Source organism: Monodon monoceros, unplaced genomic scaffold (genome assembly GCF_005190385.1).
Source record: "Monodon monoceros isolate NGI ecotype Baffin Bay Population unplaced genomic scaffold, NGI_Narwhal_1 Super_Scaffold_12, whole genome shotgun sequence".
NCBI classification, from domain to species: Eukaryota; Metazoa; Chordata; class Mammalia; order Artiodactyla; family Monodontidae; genus Monodon; species Monodon monoceros.
In genome coordinates this window covers 107,259,129-107,283,748 of record NW_021703768.1, presented here as the reverse complement: position 1 = coordinate 107,283,748, position 24,620 = coordinate 107,259,129, and the positions used below count along the sequence as shown (strand labels likewise).

Below are 24,620 nucleotides of genomic sequence, written 5' to 3'. Positions count from 1 at the left end.
CAACCCTCAGAATGGGAGAAAATATTTGCAAATGAAGCAAATGACAAAGGATTAATTTCCAAAATTTACAAGCAGCTCATGCAGCTCAATAACAAAAAAACAAACAACCCAATCCAAAAATGGGCAGAAGACCTAAACAGACATTTCTCCAAAGAAGATATACAGAATGCCAACAAACACATGAAAGAATGCTCAACATCATTAATCATTAGAGAAATGCAAATCAAAACTACAATGAGATATCATCTCACACCAGTCAGAATGGCCATCATCAAAAAATCTACAAACAATAAATGCTGGAGAGGGTGCGGAGAAAAGGGAACACTCTTGCACTGCTGGTGGGAATGTGAATTGGTTCAGCCACTATGGAGAACAGTATGGAGGTTCCTTAAAAAACTACAAATAGAATTACCATATGACCCAGCAATCCCACTACTGGGCATATACCCTGAGAAAACCAAAATTCAAAAAGAGTCATGTACCAAAATGTTCATTGCAGCTCTATTTACAATAGCCCAGAGATGGAAACAACCTAAGCGCCCATCATCGGATGAATGGATAAAGAAGATGTGGCACATATATGCAATGGAATATTACTCAGCCTTAAAAAGAAATGAAATTGAGCTATTTGTAATGAGATGGATAGACCTAGAGTCTGTCATACAGAGTGAAGTAAGTCAGAAAGAAAAAGACAAATACCGTATGCTAACACATATATATGGAATTTAAGGGGAAAAAAAAAATGTCATGAAGAACCTAGGGGTAAGACAGGAATAAAGACACAGACCTACTGGGGAACGGACTTGAGGATATGGGGAGGGGGAAGGGTGAGCTTTGACAGGGCGAGAGAGAGTCATGGACATATACACACTAACAAACGTAGTAAGGTAGATAGCTAGGGGGAAGCAGCCGCAAGGCACAGGGATATTAGCTCGGTGCTTTGTGACAGCCTGGAGGGGTGGGATAGGGAGAGTGGGAGGGAGGGAGACGCAAGAGGGAAGACATATGGGAACATATGTATATGTATAACTGATTCACTTTGTTATAAAGCAGAAACTAACACACCATTGTAAAGCAATTATACCCCAATAAAGATGTTTAAAAAAAAAAACAAAAAACAAATTAGCCTTTGAATATGAGCTTCATGCCTTAAAAATTATAAAGACGTTTGACTACATTAAACGTAATTTCTATATATCTTTGAGGACAAGGAGAACTAATAACACTTTCATTGGGTATTTCTCAGGCAGCCTGGAACACAGAATAAGAGATCTACTCATACATCCTTACCTCAGTAACCAAGATTTAATTAATTAAATTAGGGTAGAATTCTCAGGGAATAAAATCAAATATATCTACTGTAAATGAAGAAGCCAAAAACAGAGGTGTTTACTGAGATTTCCAAATGCAAAACAAATTATATTTGTCACAATTATTTCAGTTGCAAGTGACAGAAATTTGACTCAAATTTGTTTAAAAATTCCAATAACTTCGCCAATATTTACGGCAATTCCCAAAATGACTGTGGTCTTTCCTGAGCACACCAATACTCCCCAGTCTACTGTCGTGGCATGATCATGCTGACTCATGCTCACACCCCTGTGGCAGGGGAAGTGGGACCACATGATTGACAGCCCAACAGCAATCTAGTAGAATTACAGAAACTAAACCACAAAGGGAAAAAGGATGTAGGTCAGGCAAAAATTTCAAATGCTGGGACTTCCCTGGTGGCGCAGTGGTTAAGAATCTGCCTGCCAATGCAGGGGACATGGGTTCGAGCCCTGGTCCAGGAAGATCCCATATGCTGCAGAGCAGCTAAGCCCGTGTGCCACAACTACTGAAGCCCGTGCACCTAGAGCCCATGCTCTGCAACAAGAGAAGCCACCGCAATGAGAAGCCTGTGCACCGCAACGAAGAGTAGCCCCCGCTTGCTGCAACTAGAGAAAGGCCGCACACAGCAACGAAGACCCAACGCAGCCAAAAGTTTAAAAAAAAAATATTTCAAATGTTAACTACACAAGTTAAGTTCTATGATTAAGCAGATAAATCTGTTTTTGAAATTAAATAACTATGACCGCTGGAATTAAGAACAAACTCAGATAATTTTATTGCAGTTTCTTCTAAACACAAGTAAATTCTCAGACAACCATGAGATTGGTTCAAGTGACTGATGGCTTTTTAAGAGATGAGCAAATATTAAAATAACAAGATTCCTGGTTGTGAGAAGCCTGCCTGCCAAGCTGTACATGAAGTCTTACAACCTCTGAGCCTCCACTATCCAGACTCTTTTATTACCTCCAATCCCTAGGGTGAGCAATAGGGAGAATTTGAAGGATAGAATGAGACTTAGAACTCAGTTTCATTCGTCAGAAATAAAATCACCTGCAAGTGAAATAATTTGTTTTACTAAAACTCTCTTCCTTGCTGGCTTTGATGAATCAAGAAACTATTTTGTGAGCTGTCTTCTAAAAAGACTCATAAGGAGGAAAGCGAGGGCAGCACTGGCCAATAGTCAGCAAGAAACTGAGGCTCTTGATGCAACAGTCTTCAAGGATCTGACACCTAGCAAGATGGACATTAAAACCTTATGCAGCGTAATCAAGGTGGTAACATCCTTTAACCTTTGCTGTGTTCTGCTGGTTAGATGTAAATCAGAGGTGGAGGGGATCACACAAGAGCAAGAGTAGGGGGAGGTGGGGAGAAGTGGGAGCCACCCTACAATCTGTCTGCCAGTCAAGGGAGTGAAAATCGAAGTATAAGAACACCATTTTCTCATCTTTTACCATAATGAATGTTCATACTGTCTAACTAATAACTCCAACCTGAACATTCTTCTAAACAATTTTCATGACCTTAAAACACGTCTTAAAAAATTAATAGGGCTTCCCTGGTGGCGCAGTGGTTGAGAGTCCGCCTGCCGATGCAGGGGACACAGGTTTGTGCCCGGGTCCGGGAAGATCCCACATGCCGCGGAGCGGCCGGGCCCGTGAGCCATGGCCGCTGAGCCTGAGCATCCGGAGCCTGTGCTCCGCAACGGGAGAGGCCACAACAGTGAGAAGCCCGCGTACCGCAAAAAAAAAAAAAATTAATAGCTTTTGTGGTAAAGAAACAGTTAACAGACATCAGCATTTCCTTCAATTTCAAGTGTGTAGTTAACTATTACATTTTAGTGAAATAAAATCTAAAAATTTTACTGGAAATACCACGTGCAATATAATTACATTGTTATGTTTTTATCTATTTATTTTTCTACCCAAATATATGTAATACATCAATATTTGAAATAACTTGTTTTGCTCTTTTTTTGTACTCTTTCATTTTATTTAAAGTTTAAAATGGGCATGTGTCATTTTTATAAAAACTGTAACTCCTAAATTATGTCTGCATCACAATTAAACCATCTAGCCTTCTCATTATTATTCTACCAATAACATAACAGTATTATAAACAAAGTTATTCCACCAGAATTAATACATTTCCTTGAGCACTTGATAGCTACCAGGAGTTACCAAGTTATTATTACTCAATATTACTTAAAATGAACATTTATAACATCTTATTAATAAATGACTTGGAAAGAAAGCTAAGAAAAACAAAAGAGATTAGGAACATAAATGATTACTTGGGTTCACTAAAAACAGCCACTTTTATAACCAAGTACGTAAATCCTAATTAAATATTAATTCAATGATTAGAATTCTTTGATTTAAAAAAAATTTTGAAAAACAAACTTTTACCATTACAGAGCTTCTGAATTTTTATGTTAGTAGTTTATCTACAGGGAGTGAGTTTTAGAGGTAATTTTCAGACTATGAAAACCCATGAACTATTACTTTCGAATCTTATCCAAACTCCAAGTGTTTATAGAATGGTTGGTAAACCGTAACAGCTGGCTTTCCACAGAACTGAACAGGATGCCTCTCCTTTAGACACAGGTGACAATACTCTAAGTTAGTGTGTATAAATATGCTTTATGTTTTATTTTGCTGGCCAGAAAGGATTATGAAACTAAGAAGGTAATTATCATCACAGAACATCATGAAGTATTACTTTTTGACTTTTAAATTGTTTTCAGAATACTTTAATTTATGGCATATATGTTTATATATCTCAACTCATATGTATACATATATATGTATGCCAATATATAAAATATGTACATTATAGATATGCACATATACACATAATGTTACATGGCAGACGGCTTCTGGGCTGTCTACTTGAAGAATTTGAATATTCATACACCTTACTAAAGAAATCTAAAGTCCTCTTACCCCATTGTATTAGATTTTAGTTTTACTCGATTTCAAATTGAATTTCAATAAACTTAATGGCTTAAAACAACACAAATCTATTATTTTACATTTCTGGAAGCGAGAAGTCTGACACAAGTCTCATTGAGCTAAAATCAAGGTGTCAACAAGGCCACATTCCTTTCTGGAGGCTCTAGGGGAGAATGTTGCCTTGTTTTCTTTAATTTCTAGAGAACACATACATTCCTTAGCTTGTGGCCCCTTCCTCGCAGCATCTTCAAAGCTCTGACTCTGACACCCAACCTCCTGCCTCCCTATTCCACTCAGGAGGACCATTGTGATTACACTGGGTCCACCTGGATAATTCAGGATCATCTCCCCATCTCTAGGTCCTTAATTTAATCACATGTGCAAAATCCATTTTGCCATGTAAGGTAACATATTTTCAGGTGCCACAAATTAGGACATGGACATCTTCAGAGGGGCCATGATTCTGCCTACCACACCTTTCATTTATGTTCAGTTTTCTTCTTGTGTTGTAAGGTAAATTTCCAAGTAAGGATTTTGCTTGTGCAATTGTTTTTAAAGAAAGAGGAGAGACAAAGGGATGTTTCAGTATATCCTAAGAACTGTCCTTTGAATTGAAGTGCAGAGTGTTACCTAGAATAATTCTTTCTATAGCCCTATATGAGTGAGGTTTCCAATTTGAATATTCAAGGGGAAGTTGTTTTGTGTGCACTTGAGATAAAGCTTTTTTTTTTTTTTTTTTTAACTAGGCTATTATTTCCAGGTTCTTTTTTTAAAAAAAATTATTTACTTTTGGCTATGTTGGGTCTTCTTCACTGTGCACGGGCTTTCTCTAGTTGCAGCAAACGGGGCTACTCTTCGCTGTGGTGCATAGGCTTCTCATTGCAGTGGCTTCTCTTGCTGCGGAGCATAGGGTATAAGCACGAGGGCTTCAGTAGTTGTGGCTCGTGGGCTCTAGAGCGCAGGCTCAGTAGTTGTGGCGCACGGGCTTAGCTGCTCTGCAGCATGTGGGATCTTCCTGGACCATGGCTCGAACTCATGTCCCCTGCATTGGCAGGTGGATTCTTAACCACTGCACCACCAGGGAAGTCTGATAAAGCATGTTTTTGAAATGAGCCTTCTTGGGAGGAGGGAGACATCATTTTAAGATGGAGAGATGAGCTGGGCAGACAGGTCAAGGTTAGACAGGCAATAGATACGTATGGAGCTGATGAACCCAGCTTCTAAACGTACTGAGCAAAGCCTTTTGAGATTAAAATTTTGAAAATTCCCCACTGAGGGATTGGAAAACATGGTCTCAAAGGAGAGGCAGCTTTGGAATGGATATAAGGTGAAAAGGAACTGCATTAGTTTAAAAGTTTCTTTTAAGAACATGATCTCTAATGTAAACGTGGGAAACTGGAAGAAGCTTGAAAGTCTGAAACTGAACTTTGCTGGCTGAAAGAGCTTGCACAGGGGAGTGTGATTAAGCTGGCTGGTAATAACAGGATCTATGTCCACTTTAGGCTGGGACTGTGGAAGGACAGAATCTGAAATAATACAACAAACTAGAGTAACATTTTAAAGTTAGAAACAATAAAGAGAGTTCCAAGCCTGAAGGTGAGCGATACTTCTATCTTCTTAAACGACTTGTTCATTTGTGTGTTATCTGAGCCTGCAGGCTGCAATAAAGAAGAATAGTATGCATTTTGATTATTTTACTATTTTGATATAGTGCTTTCATCATGCTTTTTGCTAAAAGATGACTGTCTAACAGTTTAGTATTAGGAAGAAACATATTAAGAAGCTTTTAAAATGATATAAAACATTTATGGTCTTGACTTATTGAGGTGAGAAACATCCATAAAGTAAATGGAAATGTATCTTTACAGCCACATCTTTATTATTAAACAGAGCAACTATGTACAAGTTAGAATTAGGGAAATGTGTTATCCAAGACTGATGCATTTCTAGGGACTATAGACATATACTGAAAACTTTTCTCAGCCTCCAGAAACTGGCAGTTAGGGAGGAAAATTATGTATCACAAGTACAGGGAAGGGGAGGATGAATTGCCTGTGAAATTCCATCTACTGCCCAAGGGTCCTTGTTAAGTCTGTGTGGGGTCATTCTTTGCTGAGCCTGATCAAGCATCCCCTAAAAGGACCAGGGAAGTTTCTTCTTATCAGGTCAGGAAAAAAGGAAATAACAATGTCAGTGTTTTCAAATTCAGTGCAGTCCTGTGTTTCTAAGGTGCCCAGGTAGCATTCGATATGCCACCCACATCATTTTTTTTTTTCTTTCCTTTCTAAGTAACTTAGCTCAACAGCTACACTAAGCTCCAAGAATGGTGAAAATGTTCCTTGTAGCCAAATCTTGTTCCCTGGGAGAAGAGACCACAGGCAGGCAGCCTCAAGCTTGTGAAAGGGCTGTATTTTAAATGTTCCTTGGAATATAAATAGTTTAGTACTTGGAATTTATTCTCACAAAAACCATGCTGTAAATGAGATTCATTCCCCTTTCAAATTTTCAAAAGTCTATTTAACCTATATTGTTCTGAAACTATGGTTTCAATTGTACTATTTTAGTTACAGCTACCTACCACTTTAAACTCTGAAGAAATATCTGTAACTTATTTTTTTTTAATTTCACCTAGTTACAGAGGTATACTGGGATATGAAGTTTACAGTATCTGAAATATCTTCCCCATCCTAACAGATTGTTATTGCCAAGGAAGATGATCACAGGAATAAGAAGTGAATTTACCTATAATCTATATCTATGCCCGTGCCTATCTCTTTATCTAGATATTCAGAATCTTAACTCAAGACTCCAGAAACACAAATGTACTCAAGTCCACATCCCACCCCATTTTTTTTTTCTGTTCTTCCTTAGCCATTACACTCTAGTAATGGAATGGGAAAGATATTCCCAAATACTATAAACTTTGTACTGCACCGCAGCTCTACAATCACGGGAAAGAACGTAACTGTAGCTCAAACTGTAGCTCGAACAATCATCTTGTTCAGAAGTCCCGTCAAGCTGGAAGCCAGAAGATTAAGCCTTAGACGGAACTGTATTTAACTTATGTAGGATTTTTAAAGATCTTGAATTACTGATTGACATTTTAAAATTGGATAGATCTCACATACAAATCTAGATGCCTACCTTCTTTTAATGAACCGGAAGACTGGTGAGACCAGGCCTATATTGTGAATGCTCTTTAATAGTTGAATGGCCGTTTAAGAATTACTGAATGGCTGCCATGTTTCTCAATGGTGGTGTCCCTTCCTAGGTTGCCACCTTCTCCACTGTTCCTCTTCATCCTACAGCAGGCCGTGTTCCCTGCATTTATATTAACAGACCTCTCTGAATGCATTTGATTTGCTAGCCTGATTCTATTGTTCTTAATCAGGGAGTAAGTAGTAGTTCTTCTCAAAAAGGAAGAAGGAGGCTCTGGCTTCAGAATCCTGTCCTCCCATCCACAGTCGTAGGCCACTTCATAAACCAGGAGTGTATCTGTTTGGAACGTCTTATACTCCTTTACAATAGATCTGCAGGAAAACATCCTAACAGCTTTGCTTAGGCTTCTAAGCAAATCAGGAACACACATTAGAAACTAACACACTTTACTCTTGGTTGTTCTAGAAAAAAGGGCACAGATCATTGAAAAATATTTTTCCTGGATATTTGACATTCTGATTTGTATACTGTGATCTACTTTCTATTTTCACCTCTACTTAGAAAAATAAAGAAAATATACAAATGGTATATCCAACCCCCAAAAGGGGTTTCAAGGGGCTTTAGACCCCCATGATGTCCACCACACTTCCCAAGCCATTCCTCTAAGCAATGAAATTGTGTTTGCTGTACAAACCTATCCAAAAAAGCTTTCTACCTCCCCATCTTCAAATCAGATTAGCATTCTAAGACTCCAGCATATGAAAATTCTGGAGCCTCCCTTTAAATGCTATTTAAACAATCCAAATGAAAAGTAAGTTCTCCTGAGTTAAATCCCCAGTCCTCCTCCTGTAAGGCAACAATTGCTAACATACTCTTTCTACCCTTCTCGAAGTTTATTTTTAAATTAAACTAAGAATGAATAAATTACTGATATAAGAACTCAGACAATAAAATTATAGTTTCTATCTATAATACTATCTGTAAAACTTTACCAGCTAGGTATCAAGAAACAAAAATTTAATCCAAACTAGATTTTTACACTAAACTCCCTGATTTGAAAAATCTCTTCTGGTATCTCAGACCATTGAATTAAAAGCTTATTCTTTTAGCCCTCGTGCCCATGCCCTTGGCTTCCCCAAGGTATTTTCTGAGTGTTCTCAAAACTGGGAGCTAGAGGTATCTCTCATGTATATTCTCAAACTGGAGACATTGAAATTTGACCAACCCTAGGCCCAGGTGACTACTGTCATCTGCTGCTGTGTGATTCTTTCTACAGGTTCTGATGTATTCACTGTACAGATATTCATTAAGTGAATACAACAAACCAGACACTTTCGTAGACCCTGGGGCTGAAATGGTAAACAAAACTGAAAATTCTAATTTTCAGGGAGTGTACATTGTAGTGGGGGGAGCGGTCAAACAAACGAATAAAATATACAGTTTATTTAATTATTTTAAGTCCAACAGGGGAACAAAAAGTAGAGAAGGGGGTAGAAGAGAGTGCTGTTATTAGAAGGTAAGTAGGAAAGACCCCTACTGAGAAGGTAACATTACAGTAAAGATGTGAGGCAGTGAGCCATACAATGATCTAGAGAAGGGGTAGCAAGCAAGGCACACAGGCCAAACCTGGCCCATCACCTACTTTTGTATATCCCATAAGCCAAGAATGATTTTCATGTCTTTTAATTACTGAAGAGAAAAAATCAAAAGAATTTTTTGTGCCACATGAAAATTATATAAAATTCCAATTTTAGTGTCCATAAGCAAACTTTTCTTTTCTTTTTTTTTTTTTTTGCAGCACGCAGGCCTCTCACTGTTGTGGCCTCTCCCGTTGCGGAGCACAGGCTCTGGACACGCAGGCTCAGCAGCCATGGCTCACGGGCCTAGCCGCTCCACGGCACGTGGGATCTTCCCGGACCGGGGCACGAACCCGTGTCCCCTGCATCGGCAGGCAGACTCTCAACCACTGTGCCACCAGGGAAGCCCAGGCAAACTTTTCTTGAAACACAATTATGCCCGTTTGTGTATTGACTATTGCAGCTTTCATACTAAAATGGCAAAGTTGAGTACTTGTAGATATCTGATCTGCAAAATTAAAAATGTTTACTGATTTTGTCCTTTACAAAAAAATCTTGCTGACTGCTAATCTAGAACTAGAGGAATCCAGGAATATCTTTTTTCATTTTTATGCCATTTTTGAGTAATGACAGATTTTTGAGGAATGATAGATTTTTGACTTAAGTCTTTATTATAAATCTTATCCTTTATTTTTCACCTATATTAACTTTGAATTAAAACTTTTCTGATATTAATATTATGATCCATACTTTAGTTTTGGTTGCATTTAACTGATATGTTTTTGCCCATCCTAACTTTCATCCTTTCTAATTCAGGTGTCAATGCCCTTTGGCCAAAGAGACTAGGAATTCATGTATAGTTGAACAAAGTTAGTTTTATAATGTGTTATAATGGAGGAGACCACACATCGGGGAACCATGGAGTGTCTCAGTAAAAGGGTGTTATAGGATTTGGGTTTGTGTTAGGTGATTTGGAAGAGGGATCAAGGAAGTATGGCTTGGTTAAGGATTAGATGATGTCATGAAGTGGAGAAAATTTTATGGTTATATCTTAAAATTTTTTTTATCTGCAAAATAGGAAGAATGAAACAAGAGTAACCTATAATTGGTGAAGCAGCAATAGTTACTCATATTAACCATGGGAGGGATATGTCTGAGCATTTTTGTGGTTTTGGCAATATTTTCTTTTTCATCTGTGTTCAGACATGACTATAGAATAATTTTGTTTTGATCTTGATCCATATGGTGACAGAGTGACTTCGTGATGCTGGTGCTCTGTGAAATTGTTACATTCAATAGGAGAATATCATGGACTACTTGTGAGAACCAGACCAGATCCTCCTAACAACACTAAGGCCTAGATGATATAAAAAAGAAGGCAATCAAGAATTCTTTATTCAAACCATTCTTCCAAAAAGGGTAAATGAAGACATTTCCAAATAACCAGACAGATAATTCATTGCCAGTAAACCTGCTTTACACAAAATACTAAAGGTAATCTTTGAGGCATAAAGGAAGTGTCATCAGACAGTAAGTTAAATCCATGGAGAAATAAAGAATACTAGGAAAGGTAATTACTTAGATAAATATAAGAGAAAGTAAGAATATTTTTTTCTTTTTTTGACTAATGTAAGGATAAAAGATTATTATAAAACTATATTTTATAACTTCTATCATATAATATTTAAGGGTAAATATATATGACAATAACATCACAAAGGATAAATGAGGGAAGGGAACTATACTAGAGCAAAATTCATTTTATTGCAATTAAATTAAGAATAATCTGAAGCAGATTATTTTTAATTAAGATGTTATAATCCCTAGGGAAAAAGCCATTGAGAAACTAACTCAAAAAAAAAAAAAAGTGATACTCCAGCAAAGATCTACTTAAAGCAAAATAAGGTAGTAAAGGAGAAAAAGTAAATAGCAAAGTGACTGACATTAATCCAACTATATCAATAATTACACTAAATGTAAATGGGTTAAACACTCCAATCAAAAGGCAGAGATTGGTAAATTGAGACCAAATAGATATGTAATACAACTGTACTCTATCCACAAGAGATAAACTTTAGATTGAATGGCACAAAGTGACTTAAAGTGAAAGAATGGGGAAAGCTGTACCAGGCAAACAGTAATCATAAGAGAGTTCGAATGACCATATCAGTGTCAGAAGAAAATATACATTCAGACCAAAGAATGATAAAATGGTCAATTCAACAGAAAAATAAGGAATATCAGAACATGAGTACCGAACATCATATCCCCAAAATACATCTATTAAAAATAATGACAAAACTGAAGGGAGAAATACAGATCTCAACAATAAAAATCGGACATTTCAATACTACATTCTCAATAATGAAAAGAGGAACTAGACAGAAAAAATCAGCAAGGATACAGAAGATTTGAATAACACTATCAACCAACCTGACATAACTGACATCTCTAGAATACTCCATCCACCACAAAAAACACACATCCTTTTCAGGTGTAGATACAACATTCTCCAGAACAAACTATACACCAAGCCATAAAACACGCTTCAGTAAATTTAAAAGAATTAAAATCATGCAAAGTACATGATTACAAATCAATAACAGAAAGAAATTCAGGAAATTCACAAATGTTAGAAATTAAACAACATACCTCTAAATGACCCATTATGTTTCTGTTGATACAAAATACACAGAAAAGGCAACTTTATAAAGATAGAATGTAGATTAGTGATTGTCAGGAGCTGGGAATGAAAACCAGTATTTACTGCAAATGGACATCAGGAACCTTTTTAGGTGACGGAAACGTCAAACTAGATTGTGGCTATGGTTACATACCTATATAAAAGTACAAAACAAGCCATTGAATTCTAAGACTTAAATGGGACCATTTTATGGTATGCAAGCCCATATAGTATATAACACTTCTAAATAGTTGATAGGTCAGAGAAGAAATCAAAAGGGCAATTACAAAGTATTTTTCTCTGAATGAAAATGAAAAGACAACATACCAAAATTGGTGACATGCTGCTAAAGCTGTTTTTCATGAAGACTTTATAGCAGTAAATGCTTATGTTAGATAAGAAAAAGGTCTTAAATATCAATGACTTAAGCTTCCAACTAAAGACTAGAAGAAGTCAATTAAACCCAAATTAGGAAGATAAAAAATTATCAGAGGGGAAAAAAAATCAATGAAATAGAAAACAAAGAAAAAATAGAGAAAAATCAACTAAACCAAAAGCTGGTTTTTTGAAAAGTTCAATAAAATTTATAAACATTTGACCAGACTGAGCAAGAAAGGCATTTACCAATATCAGAAATGAGATATGGCATCAATATAGATTTACAGATATTAAGAGCAAAGGAAAAGTTTATGAAAAACTTCATGGAAATAAACTCAAAAACTTAGATGAAATGGACATATTCCTTGAAATATATAGGCAAACAAAGCTCACTAAAGATGAAATAGATAACTTGAATAGCCTTATATATATTGAAGAAATGTAACTTGTAATTAAAAACCTTCCTACATTGAAAATTCCACATCTAGTTTGCTTCAAAGGTGAATTCTACTAAACATTTAGGAAATAATTAATTCCAATTCTACACAAGAATATTTCAAAAAATTGAAGAGGAGAGAATGCTTTCCAACTTATTCTGTGAGGTCCTGATACTAACATCAGAAAAAGACACTGAAAGAAAAAGAAGACTAATATCCCTCATGAACATATATGCAAAGCTTCTAAAATTTTCAACAAATCAAGCTATATGAAAAAGGTTAAGAATCATGACCAAGGGAAGTTTTTCTCAGGAACATCAGGTTGATTTAACATTCCAAAAAATAAATAAATAAAAATCAATGAATGCAATTCATAGTATTTGTTAATTAAAAAGAAAAAATCATATGATCACCTCAATCGATGCACAAAAACTATTTTCCCAACTCCAACATCTATTCTAAATTGTTTAAGTCTCAGAAAATTAGAAATAGAGGCAAACTTTTACAAAGTGATAAAGCACATCTATAAAACATCTATAGCCAACATTGTAATTAATGATGAAAGAGTGAATGTATTCTCATAAGTGAAAGAGTTCCCAGCTGCCAAAGCTGGGAAAATGTGAGCAATCAAATACATAATGTAGTATTACAATGATAACCCAAATTATAAAATAAAAACATGAGTCTATACTGATAAAATAAAGGCTTATATAAATAAATAAATAGGGGACAAGAGACAAATCTCCTTTACAGGAGATTTCCAGTAATTTATATAGACACTCTCCCCTTAAAGAAGGTGAAGCATAACCCCACACTTAAGTACAGGCTATACTTGGTGACTTGCTTCTAGAGTACAGAATGGAAAGAGGGAAAAAGTGACTTTTCAGGGCAGAAAAACTAGTCAGATGATCAGAATTGTTACCATAAGTGATAAATCATTTTGATGTTATAAATTTAAAACTACTTCACTTCTTGGTTATACTCTGAAAAACCCTTAACCCTAGTCTAACCATGAGAAAACCACCAGACAAACCAAAACAACATACTGTTTAAAATATCCAACTAGTACTCCTCAAAAAAGTCCAGGTTATCATAAACAAGAAAAGTTTGAGGAACAGTTATAGCCCAAAAGAGTCTAAAGAGACATAACAACTAAATGTAATGTGATATTCTGGATTGGATCCTAGAAACATATATTATGGAAAAACTAATGAATTTCAAATAAAGTATGAAGTTCAGTCAATAACGATAAACAAGGCACAAATTACTGATAGAGGCAACAATAAACTGAAGTGTAAAAGTAAGATGCTAAGAGAAAGAAATCAGATACAGAAGAATATATCCTGCATCATTCTGTTTATATGAAATCCTAGAAAAGTTATAGCTACAGAGACAGAAAGCACAATATTGATTGCCAGTGGCCAGAAGTGAGGAGAGGATTGACTGCAAAGGGACACTAAGGAATTTTTAGAGTCATGGAAGTGTTCTACACAGGAACCACTACGATAGTGGTTACTAGAATGCATACATTTTGCAAAATTGGTGACTTTTTATAAATTAGATCTTAATAGTGCTATTTTCAATCGCCTTTTTATTGTCTTTAAGGCCTTTAGTTTTACTCAGGGTCACAGCCACCTCTAAAATGATAATACCAACACAGTGTTGTAAGCATGCTGGTAAAAGTGTGGCATATAACTCTGATATTGAGGATAACTGCCCAAAACAGCTATGGGGATAGGATCTTAGAGAAGTCTTCCCAGAGCCTCTGGGAGGAATTTTACTGTTTCATCTTTTTGCATGTTTTATGGGTGGTCAACTTGTTCCAGAGAGACATTCCATTCTCTTTACAAGGAGAACCTGGGGATACTAAGTTTTTCTAAAGAACACAATAATTTAACAGAAAATGAGGTACCTGCTATTTGACATTACTGTACATGCCTCAGCTAGATCCTATATTAGTTATAATGTGTTAGTATCCGAATTATTAGTCAACTCATGTTGACTATGGGCCTGGGCAAAAGTCCTGCACAGGAAGGGGAAATTGCTCTTCCAGGTTCTTTTAAACAGAATTTGGCTTGCTGTGATGCTTGTAAGTTTATCACTTTCCCAAATGTTCTATCAGATCCAAGGATAGTCTTTTATTAGCATATACTTATGTGATTTTTCTTTTTCCTTTTTTTTTCTACTACCTTCAATCACCCTATAGCAGCTGGTTTCAATGAACACTTTCAAAGTCAGCAGACGATTCCCAACTGAAATGTCCAGCCTTGATCTTGGACCCTTCTGCTTGTTGTTGTGTGTTTTCTTACAGCCTCTTTCTCATGAGAATAAATATATTTGCTTTCCTCACACATAAAGAAACTGTCTCTTATTTTTGCCAAAGATACAACCATCCCCCTAGTTCCCTAGGCTCAAGTTATTGGAATAACTTTTTAATCCTCTCTCTCCCTTGATCTCACCAAGTCTTTCCAAATGCTTTACTCAAATGTAACCTCATATGACCTCATATCCACACTCTTCAGATGACCTTCCTTCTGTTGCCTCCACCCCTTCTCTGTTCTAAAACACCTATACAAACTCCTATAACACCTTTTAAGTATCTTTTCACGGACATCTCTTTCTATACAGGAATCTACACTTCCCTTTGTCTGCTATAATAAATACAAACTTAAGTGTCCAGCATGCAGCGCCTTATATCAACTGCTCTTCTATATATTTTACACATCTCAAAAAACTCTGTTTGCTTCCCCATTTAGAGTTTACTGTACACTAATTTCCACATAGATTCTCACAATAACTCCATAAAACAGATGCACTATTATCACCTACATTTTACAGATGAAGAATCAAAAAATCAGAGTATCTTGCCAAAGGTCACTCAGTTTGTAAGTGGTAGAGTTATTACTTTATGTCAGATCATTCTGACCCAAAGACTATAGTCTTAACTATTATACCCTATCACCTTCACATCAAATACCTGTCTCTGTAAGTATCATTTACGTCCACCTAGACTCTCTTCTCTCCTTCAATCTTACCCAGGTTGGCTTTAATCTAAACCACCACCCAGTCGTGCATTTCCTTTCATGGTTCGTCTCCTGCCTTGTACTATATCTGTTTACTCTTGCTGATAGGTGATATTCAACTCAACTATAGAAATTTCAACTTTGAGAATTATGTATGTCTTATACAGCCTGGATCCCCAGCATCTAGTAAATTTCCTTGTCTACTGATGGAGATCAGTAAGCGTCTGTCAAAAAAAAAAAAAGTTCTTCATTTTTGGAAGTCTCTGGATTCTGTAATCCTTTCAGTGGTTAGTACACTTCTCTGCACACAGTAAAGGTAAATGCTGGCTCACTATGCTCCTTACACTTTAAATATGTTAACACATATTTCCTTGAAGTTATTTGCATTCTCTTGGACTTTCCCTCTTTAGTTCATGCATTTACAAAGGTTAGGAAAGCAGTGGGTGTGCAAAGAAGGATTCAGAGGCTAGAGCTACTCTTCCTCAGACCCAACAAAATGGGTTTTGACATCTTATACCACACGGAAATGAACAGAAAAATGGTCAAAAAATAGTTGAACATATGACCAATGGGAAATCATTTTACATTCATGTTGGACCTTTTTAGGACTACCTTTGTTACTAGTAAGAACACATCTTAAAATTAATGCCTGAAAAACAAATAAAGAAAAAACAAACAAAAGAATGAGAAATGATATTTGCATTTACACAGCATCCTACCTTTCCCTTAATGATTTTTACAATCATTTTCTATTCCTACCCTTAAAACAGCAGAAGCCAAGGCAGTTGTTATTATACTAATTTTATTTATAGTGTTATTTAAACACTATGAGATTTATTTTTGCAAAGTGATGAGGCCAATAAGTAATACCACTGGGACCAGGACTTGGATTTTCTGGATCACAATCCACTATTCTGACATATTTGAATTTTGCTGCATTCGCAGCCAATAATTCAGTCACAATTGCTTGCTTTGTGATCAGGGGTATATTTGTTAAACAGTGCTACCACCTGCTGGTAAGTTTTCCAATAATTCACAGTATAGCAAACCTAAAACAGGAAACAAATAAAAGGATAACCAATATAGCAATAGTTTACAATTACATTTACCTGCCACATTCTAACTGTACTTCCTAACTGTGCTATCATATCTGCTTAGGCACTCCTTTACAGGTAGCCAATGAATCTTCCAACCTTAAATGTCCAAACATTTCTTTTCTCAAGATCTTATAATTACATTAATTTTGTCTACTTCTTAGAATATGCATATCTGGGAGAACATTTTACTAAACTTTTATACAATACGATAACAAACTTGGTGCCTACCAACAATGTAAGTCAGTAATACCCAAATCTGTGTACATAAAATCATCATCTGGTGAGGAGTGAGGGCTATTATGGTAGCAAAGGCCTGTCTCCCTACATAAAAAAATAGTAAGCCAAAAAATACCACCGCATTCCTGAAGGGATTGCAGAGATCAGTGCCATTATTGAGGACTTGAAAGATGCAGGAGTGGTGATTCCCACCACATCCCCGCTCAACAGTCCTATTTTGGCCTGTGCAAAAGAAAGATGGATTTTGAAAAATGACAGTGGATTACCGTAAGCTTAACTGTGACAGTGAATCCAATTGCAGCTGCTGTACCAGATGTGGTTTCATTGCTTGAACAAATTAACACATTCCTTGGTATCAAGTATTCAGCTATTGACCTGGCAAATACCCTTTTCTCCATAAGGTCCACCAGGAGAAGATTTTTTTTTTTTCAGCTGGCAAGGCTGGCATTATACCTTGACTGTCACATCTCAAGAGTATATCACAACTCTCTAGGCCTATATAATAACTTAGCCCAGAGATGTTGATCACTTTTCCTTCTATAAGATATCATACTGGTCCATTACATCAATGACATTATGCTGATTGGAACTAGTGAGCAAGAAATAACTAGTTTAGCCTAGGCATTATCTGATCCACCAAGCTACACAGTTGGGCATGCATAGAAACACTCCATCATCAAATGAAAGTGGTATATACGTGATTGGCCTCAAGCAGGCACATGGTTTTTCACTTTGCTTGGAAGGAGAAATGGCCAGATGTATGATTATAAACTGGCTCATGGGTTGTGGTCAACGGTTTGGCTAGTCAGTCAGGGATTTGGAAGAAACATGATTAGAAAATTTATGAGGAGGAAATCTGGGGAAGTAGTACAGGGGTTGACCCCTCTGATTGGGCCAAAACATGAAGATATTTGTATCCCATGTAATTGTTCAGTAAAGGGTGACCTCAGCAGAGGAGAATTTTAATATTCAAGTGGATAAGATGAACTGTTTTGTGAATACCAGGCAGTCTCTTTCCCCAGCCACCCCTGTCATTGCCAAATGGGCTCATGAACAAAGTGGCCATGATGACAGGGACAGAGCTTATGCATGGGCTCAGCAATATGGCCTTCCACACACTGAGGCCAATCTGGCTATGACCACAACTGAGTGCCTCATCCGCTAGCAACAGAGACCTATTCTGAGTCCCTAATATGGCACCAGCTCCCTAGTAGTAGGTTGATTACACTGGACCACTTCCATTATGCAAGGGGCAGTGTCTTATGCTTATGGGAATAGACACTTACTCTGGGTACGAATTTGCCTTCCCTGCACTCAATGTTTCTTCCAAAACTACCATCCATAGACTTAAAGAATGGTTTATCCATCATCATGGTATTCCACACAGCATTGTTTCAGAACAAGAAAATCACTTCACAGCAAAAGAAGGGCAGCAATGGGCCAGTGCTCATGGAATTTATTGGTCTTACCATATTTCTCACCACACTGAAGCAGCTGGCTTGATCGAATGGTGTAATGGTCTTTTGAAGACTTAGTTACAGTGCCAGTAAGGTGGTGATACCTCACAGGGCTGTAGCAAGGTTCTGCAGAAGGCTGTACATGCTCTAAATCAACATCCTGTATATGGTGCTCTTTCTCCCGAAGCCAGGATTCACAGGTCCAGGAGTCAAGGAGTAGAAATGGCAATGGATCCACTCAATATTACCCCTGGTACCTCTAGCAAAATTTTTGTTTTGTGTTCTTCAGGCTATATACTCTGCTGGACTGGGGACTTTAGTTCCAGAGGAAGGAATGCTTACACCAGGAGATGATTCCACTGACCTTGAAGTTAATAATGCCAACACCCCACTGGCCACTTTGGGCTCCTCATGCTTCCAAATCACCAAAGAAGGGCGTTTCAGTGTAAGCTCGGGTAACTGATCTCATACCAAGAGGAAATTGGACTACTACTTCACAATGGCAGCAAGGAAGAGTAAGTCTTGAATATAGGCAATCTCTTAGGGTGTTACTTAGCATTATCATATCGTGTGATTAAAGTCAATAGAAAACTACACTAACCAAATCCAGGCAGGACTACTAATGGTCCAGACCCTTCAGGAATGAAGGTTTGGGTCACCCCACCGGTTAAAGAACCATGACCAACTGAGGTGCTTGGTGAAGAAAAGGGGATAGAGAATGGATAGTGGATAAAGGTAGTTATAATTACTAGCTAAAAGCATGTGGCCAGTTGCAGAAATTAGGCCTGTTTCTACACCACTCAGATATACACACACATAGGCATGCTTGTTCTCTTTCCTCTCTTATTTTCTTATAATGTAAGGTAAAATATATTGACTTTACAACATATATTTAAGTATTGTTAATTTAACATCATAGTATAAGTTATAGACTATCAAAGAGAAGACTAACCATCACTCAAGAACTCTACCTCCTTTACCAGAAAAGCAGTCAGTGCATTCTCAATTGTACACCGGAGAGTTGTAGCACAACAGGCAAAATTATGATCTTATTTTCATGAATTGCATCTTAAGTATGGTTTAAGGAGATGACTATGGGTGCGAAGTTAACAAAAGGTGTAGTTGGGTTGGGTAATTTTATGTGTCAATATGAATGAGGCATGGATGCCTAGATTATATCTTACTGGGGGAGTGTTTTGAGTAGATTTCTGGTTGACATTGGTACCTGAATCAGTGAACCCAATGAAGTAGAAGGCCCTGTACAATATGGTTGGGCATCATCCAATCTGCTGAGGGCTGACTAAAACAAACTGTGGAGGAAGGAGAAATTTGTCTCTTTGTTTCCTGCCTCACAAGTTGAGCTGGGACAGCTCATCTCCTCTTCTCCAGCATCAGTCTGAATTCACATCATCATCTCCTCTTGTTCTCAGGCTTTCAGACTTTGACTCAATCACACTACCAGCTTCCCTGGTGCTCCATCTTGCAGATGGCATCTCGTGGTACTTCTCAGCCTCCATAATCATGTGAGCCAATTTCTCATAATAAATCACCATGTATATACAAACACATACCCACATATATACCTATCCTATTGGTTCTGTTTCTCTGGAGAGCCCTAACACTAGGTTTATCTCCTGAACATTCTAATTCATTTCTGGATTAGAATCAGGAAAAAATGTTTTTTAATGAGCACCCCAAGTGATTGTCATGATGAGGAAAGTTGCAAAGCTCTGACTTAAGCAAATAATTCATCCTGGGCTCTAACCATAATTGGCTCAGAGAGTCTAATAAGGTCAAATAACCCTTCTAAAACTCAGCTCTTCATAAGAGAAATATGCAGACTGTAGTAAATTCCAACCACTAGATAGAACCTTCCTTTGTGGACAAAATCTTTGCAAAATAAAATGTTCTGGATAGCCATAAGATTGATCTACGGAAGGCACACCCATGTGATAACTGAATTTTCACATATTGGATAATTTGTTTTATTTAGTCAGCAATATTGAACTTACAATTAATTATCCCACTAGACCATGAAGAGTTGTGAAATAAATGTTAACCTTAAAAAATAATTGGAGAAAAGAAAAAAAGACTGTCAACATCAGTAGGTTTGGGAAAGTAAGAATTAAAAGTGTTTTCCAACTGCTAGATGTTTTGTCATAATCCTTTACCTGCTCACAGAGTGTAACTGCACAATGTCAGAGTAGAAAGATAATAACCAGGAGAAACTCAAGAGATTCTTGGCTGTAATTGCATTAGTTAACACCCTCCATATGCTGAAAATCAAATGCCCCACAACTATTAGGAGAAAAATCAGTGAAAAATTAGCCTTACTAGGAAAATGTTGGACGTTTAAATGAACAATGTTAGAAGGAAGTAGAGGCTGGTGTAGGACAGGCTGACTTGGGAAAAGTTTGTGAAGCCATTAGGTGACTTACATATTCTTTATCTCATCATCAACTTGTAAAACCAATTCAGTCAGCCTTCCATATCCATGGGTTCTGCATCCTTGGATTCAAACAACCATGGATTGAAAATTGTGAGATACAGATCAAGACAAAAGGATGGACTGCATTGGCAAAACACAAAATCCTTGCAAGTGAAAACATCTGTGACTCATTCAATGAAAGGACAATACAGAAGCTCTGAGAATTTTGCTCCCCACACCTTTATCCTCAGACTCACCAGCACTTAGTGTTACAGGAAGAGCTAAACCTTCCAAGTGGTAAACAGGCAGATTGTCCAGGAATGGGCTGCTTAGGACTGAGGTAGGTAGTTAGGGCTTTTGCCAGCTCACGTTTGAGGTTTTTTGATTCATAGGTATGTTTTCATCCGGTCATTTAAAAGAATCCTCTTCTTCAATCCTCCCTTACGTTGGATATTTCTAGCTGGTGTTATAAGACTGCAAAGCTGCCCTTCAGTCTAATCACGTTTTACCTATGAAAGAATATGAGCTGTGAGTAACAAACCAGAACTGGTAGTCTCACATAGCAAATAATCCAATAATTTTTCCTGCTTACTGAAACTCCACTGATTTGCTCTATCCAAAGTGACAACAGAGTGTAGTCTACATTGAAAACTAGCTATGATACAGCTAGAACATCAAACTATCTGCCCTGTCTGGATGGGATTTGTTCCTTGGGTGCATCACACCAAATTCATTAAAATTCAAGAAAAATAGTTTTTAGTGGAACCACAGGAAAAAAAAAAATCTCTTGATCTTTTATTCTATACACCTTCCACAGGGGCCCTATATCACATTGAACAGCAATAAATTTGACTGGATCAGAAACCTAGGAATCTTTCTTTATTCTTCTATTTTCTCTTCCAACTCCAAAGTGCAATCTATTTCCAAGATTCTCATTTTTTGCTCCCAAATATTTTTGAATCTGCTCAGTTTTCTCCATATCCATGACATCAACTAGCCTAAAGTGCTGTTATAGTAGACTATGATTAATAAAATAGCCTACAAAATCTTCCTGCATCTAAACTTGCCCTTCTGTAGTTAATCCTCTATTCTGTAGTCAAAGTGATCTTTCTAGAAGACAAACAAATATCGATCATATTTTATGTTCTGCTTGAACTCCCTCATACCTTTACTATTTCCCTTAGGAGCTTGTTATTTAAAGTGTGGCCCATGAGCCTGCAGCGTCAGCAATACCTAAGAGCTTAGGAGAAATGCAGAGTAGCAAGGTCCATTACAAACCTAGTGAATAAGGCTCTCTACACTGTAAAATTTCTGTACTGTAAAATTTCTGTATGGTTTAAATGCACGTTAAAGTTTAAGAACCACTATGTTAGGATAAAATCCAAACTCATGGCTCACAAAGCTTTTGATGAACTACCCACAAATTAGCTTTCCTGACACTTCTCTTGACAACCCCCATCCATCCAACCTATAAAGATGCTATGTGGTCTCTTGCATCTAGATTTTCAAACGTCGGTTTACTTTTCCTGAATACTCTTTTCCACACCGCCCCAACTTCTTCCTTGCTAACTCCTACTCATTTTAATTATTCTCCCAATAAATTTTTCCATATAAACTGAGATATGTATTTCAACTAGGTATTTTAATGACACTCTATACTTCCTTACAATAGAACTTCTCTCACTATTGTAATAGACTATATCCTCCAGAATACTGTAAGCACTCTAGAAATAGAAAACTAGCTTAATATGTTAGTTGTTGTATATCCAACACCAAAAGTTAGCACATACTAAGTGTACAATATTTAGTAAATAAATGTTGACAAAAAATATACCTGATAGCTTAGTTGTTTTTTTTCCCTATGCAGAATTACGCAGAAAAACTATGATTTTTTTTTTTTTTTTAACTCCCAGGAAAACTAATTCTAGAAACCTAGGCTGAATGTAGTAGAAGGATGTCTTCAGGTAGTCACTCGCACGCAGTTAGGGAAGAGGAGGCAATCTGGGAAGCAGTATCTCAGACGATAAATTCAAAGCCAGGTAACCTTTCAGGGAAGTTAAGCTGAAAGTGGCAGTGAATACAGGAGATTCGGGTATGCATGAATGGGGAAGACACTGAGTAAATCAGATGGGAGCAAGATGGTTTGAAGTGGGGCAGAGATATTGAAAAATTCACTGAGTCATAGAATATACAACACAGGTTTAAACTGTATGAGTCCACTCATATCAGATTTTTTTCCCCACTAAATACGTACTACAGTACTATACAATCCATAGTTGGTTGAGTTTGAATTTGCAGGTGCAGAATCATGGATAGAGAGGGCTAACTGTAAAGTATGCAGAGGGTCAGCACCCCTAACTTCCTCACTGTTCAAGGATCAACTGTAGCTTGTGAGGAGAAGTCTGCAACCTTAGCAATAAATGCATGGTTCAAAGAGTAAAACCCCCAACTGTTCATAATGTTATGTTTTGTTCTCTTTCAAGGATATTTCTTCCTCATCCCCCTTCTCAATCCTTTCATCTATAAGTAAATTCCACTACTAAATGCAGAGGAGGATTTCACACTCCAAGTGGTGACATTTTCCTTTTTAAAATCCTGTTATACTCTCTATAACTTCTATGTGGAAAACGAATTATTGGGTTTCCAGAGTAGATGCTAGGAGACCAGTAAACCAGACAGGTAATTACAGGAGGCTGCACAGAGATTGTGGTAGTGAAGGTAGAGAGGATGGGTACACTTGAGTGATATTAAAGAGACAGAGTTGATTAAATGGATTATAAACTGAAACGTAACCTCATTAGCTGCCTTTTTAATAACTTAGTATCTGATTTTATCGCACACATTGCTGAGGAAATTGTAAAAATAAAGTATTCTCTTCCTAGGTCAGTGCTCAATAAGGAGAACATGTTTAGTTAGAGTGTGAAGATAGTGAAGCCCAATGGTGAAAAGTGGGATGAGTTTTAGTCCAGCATCTCTCAGGGTCTCCTTGAGCTAAAAATGAATTCAGACCTTAAGTCCCACATAAGAGAGCTGAATATAACAGCAGCCAGGGAAAGTAAGTTGATAGCGGTCAGAAAGCTATTATGATCATTGTTCCTGTTCCTCAACTGAAATCTTTCGAGAAAAACCAAGTCTGGTAAGTACTTGAATTGGAGAAAATGTTCAGTGAGAAATACATTATCTTTAAAGCCCAGAGGAGAATTCTGCCTAAGCCAACTCAAAAAGGCTGTACAAAAAAATAAGCAAAAGCATCCTAGAAACCATACTCTGACAACCATGCACGTGTGATCCTAGAGGACTTAGTCTTTCCAAGTGAAAGTGTAGGCAAGAGAATCCAGATGAAACTGGATGCCAACTAACTCAAAGATTCATTTGGATAAAACACAGCAGAATAATGTGGAACACAAGGTTGAAACTTTTTCTGTTGTCTATAAGGGCAACACAGGCAAGGATGTTAATTTTAAATACCCAGAGTCTCAGTTCTCAGTTGTAAACAAAAATGACTAAAATATTATTACAGAATATTTTAAAATAATGTAAATTTCATAGTTTAATTTAAAAGACATTCTAGAAATAAGAGAAGCTCCTTTTCAGAGGATGACTAAACTCCCAACAAGCTAAAGCAAAGCCATCCTATATAGGTTCTTATTCCAGAAGGTACCATCAAGTTCTTGTTATCTGAAACTACTTATTATCTAAGAGAATGAGTTGATAATACTTAGGTTACATCACTTTGCTTTACTGTTTTTAATATTGCCAAGAAGACAGCAGTAGAGAGCAATAGAGAGATCTTATTAACACCTTCTTAACACCTCATTAATACCCTGTGCATTCAGCACAGACCAAAATCCAACTTTGGAA

General features: G+C 37.0%; 1 pseudogene; it reads left to right on the top strand.

Moving 5' to 3' along the window:
• The first annotated feature begins 23,663 nt into the window (after positions 1 to 23,663).
• Positions 23,664 to 24,266, top strand: LOC114892125 (annotated as a pseudogene).
• Positions 24,267 to 24,620: the final 354 nt, after the last annotated feature.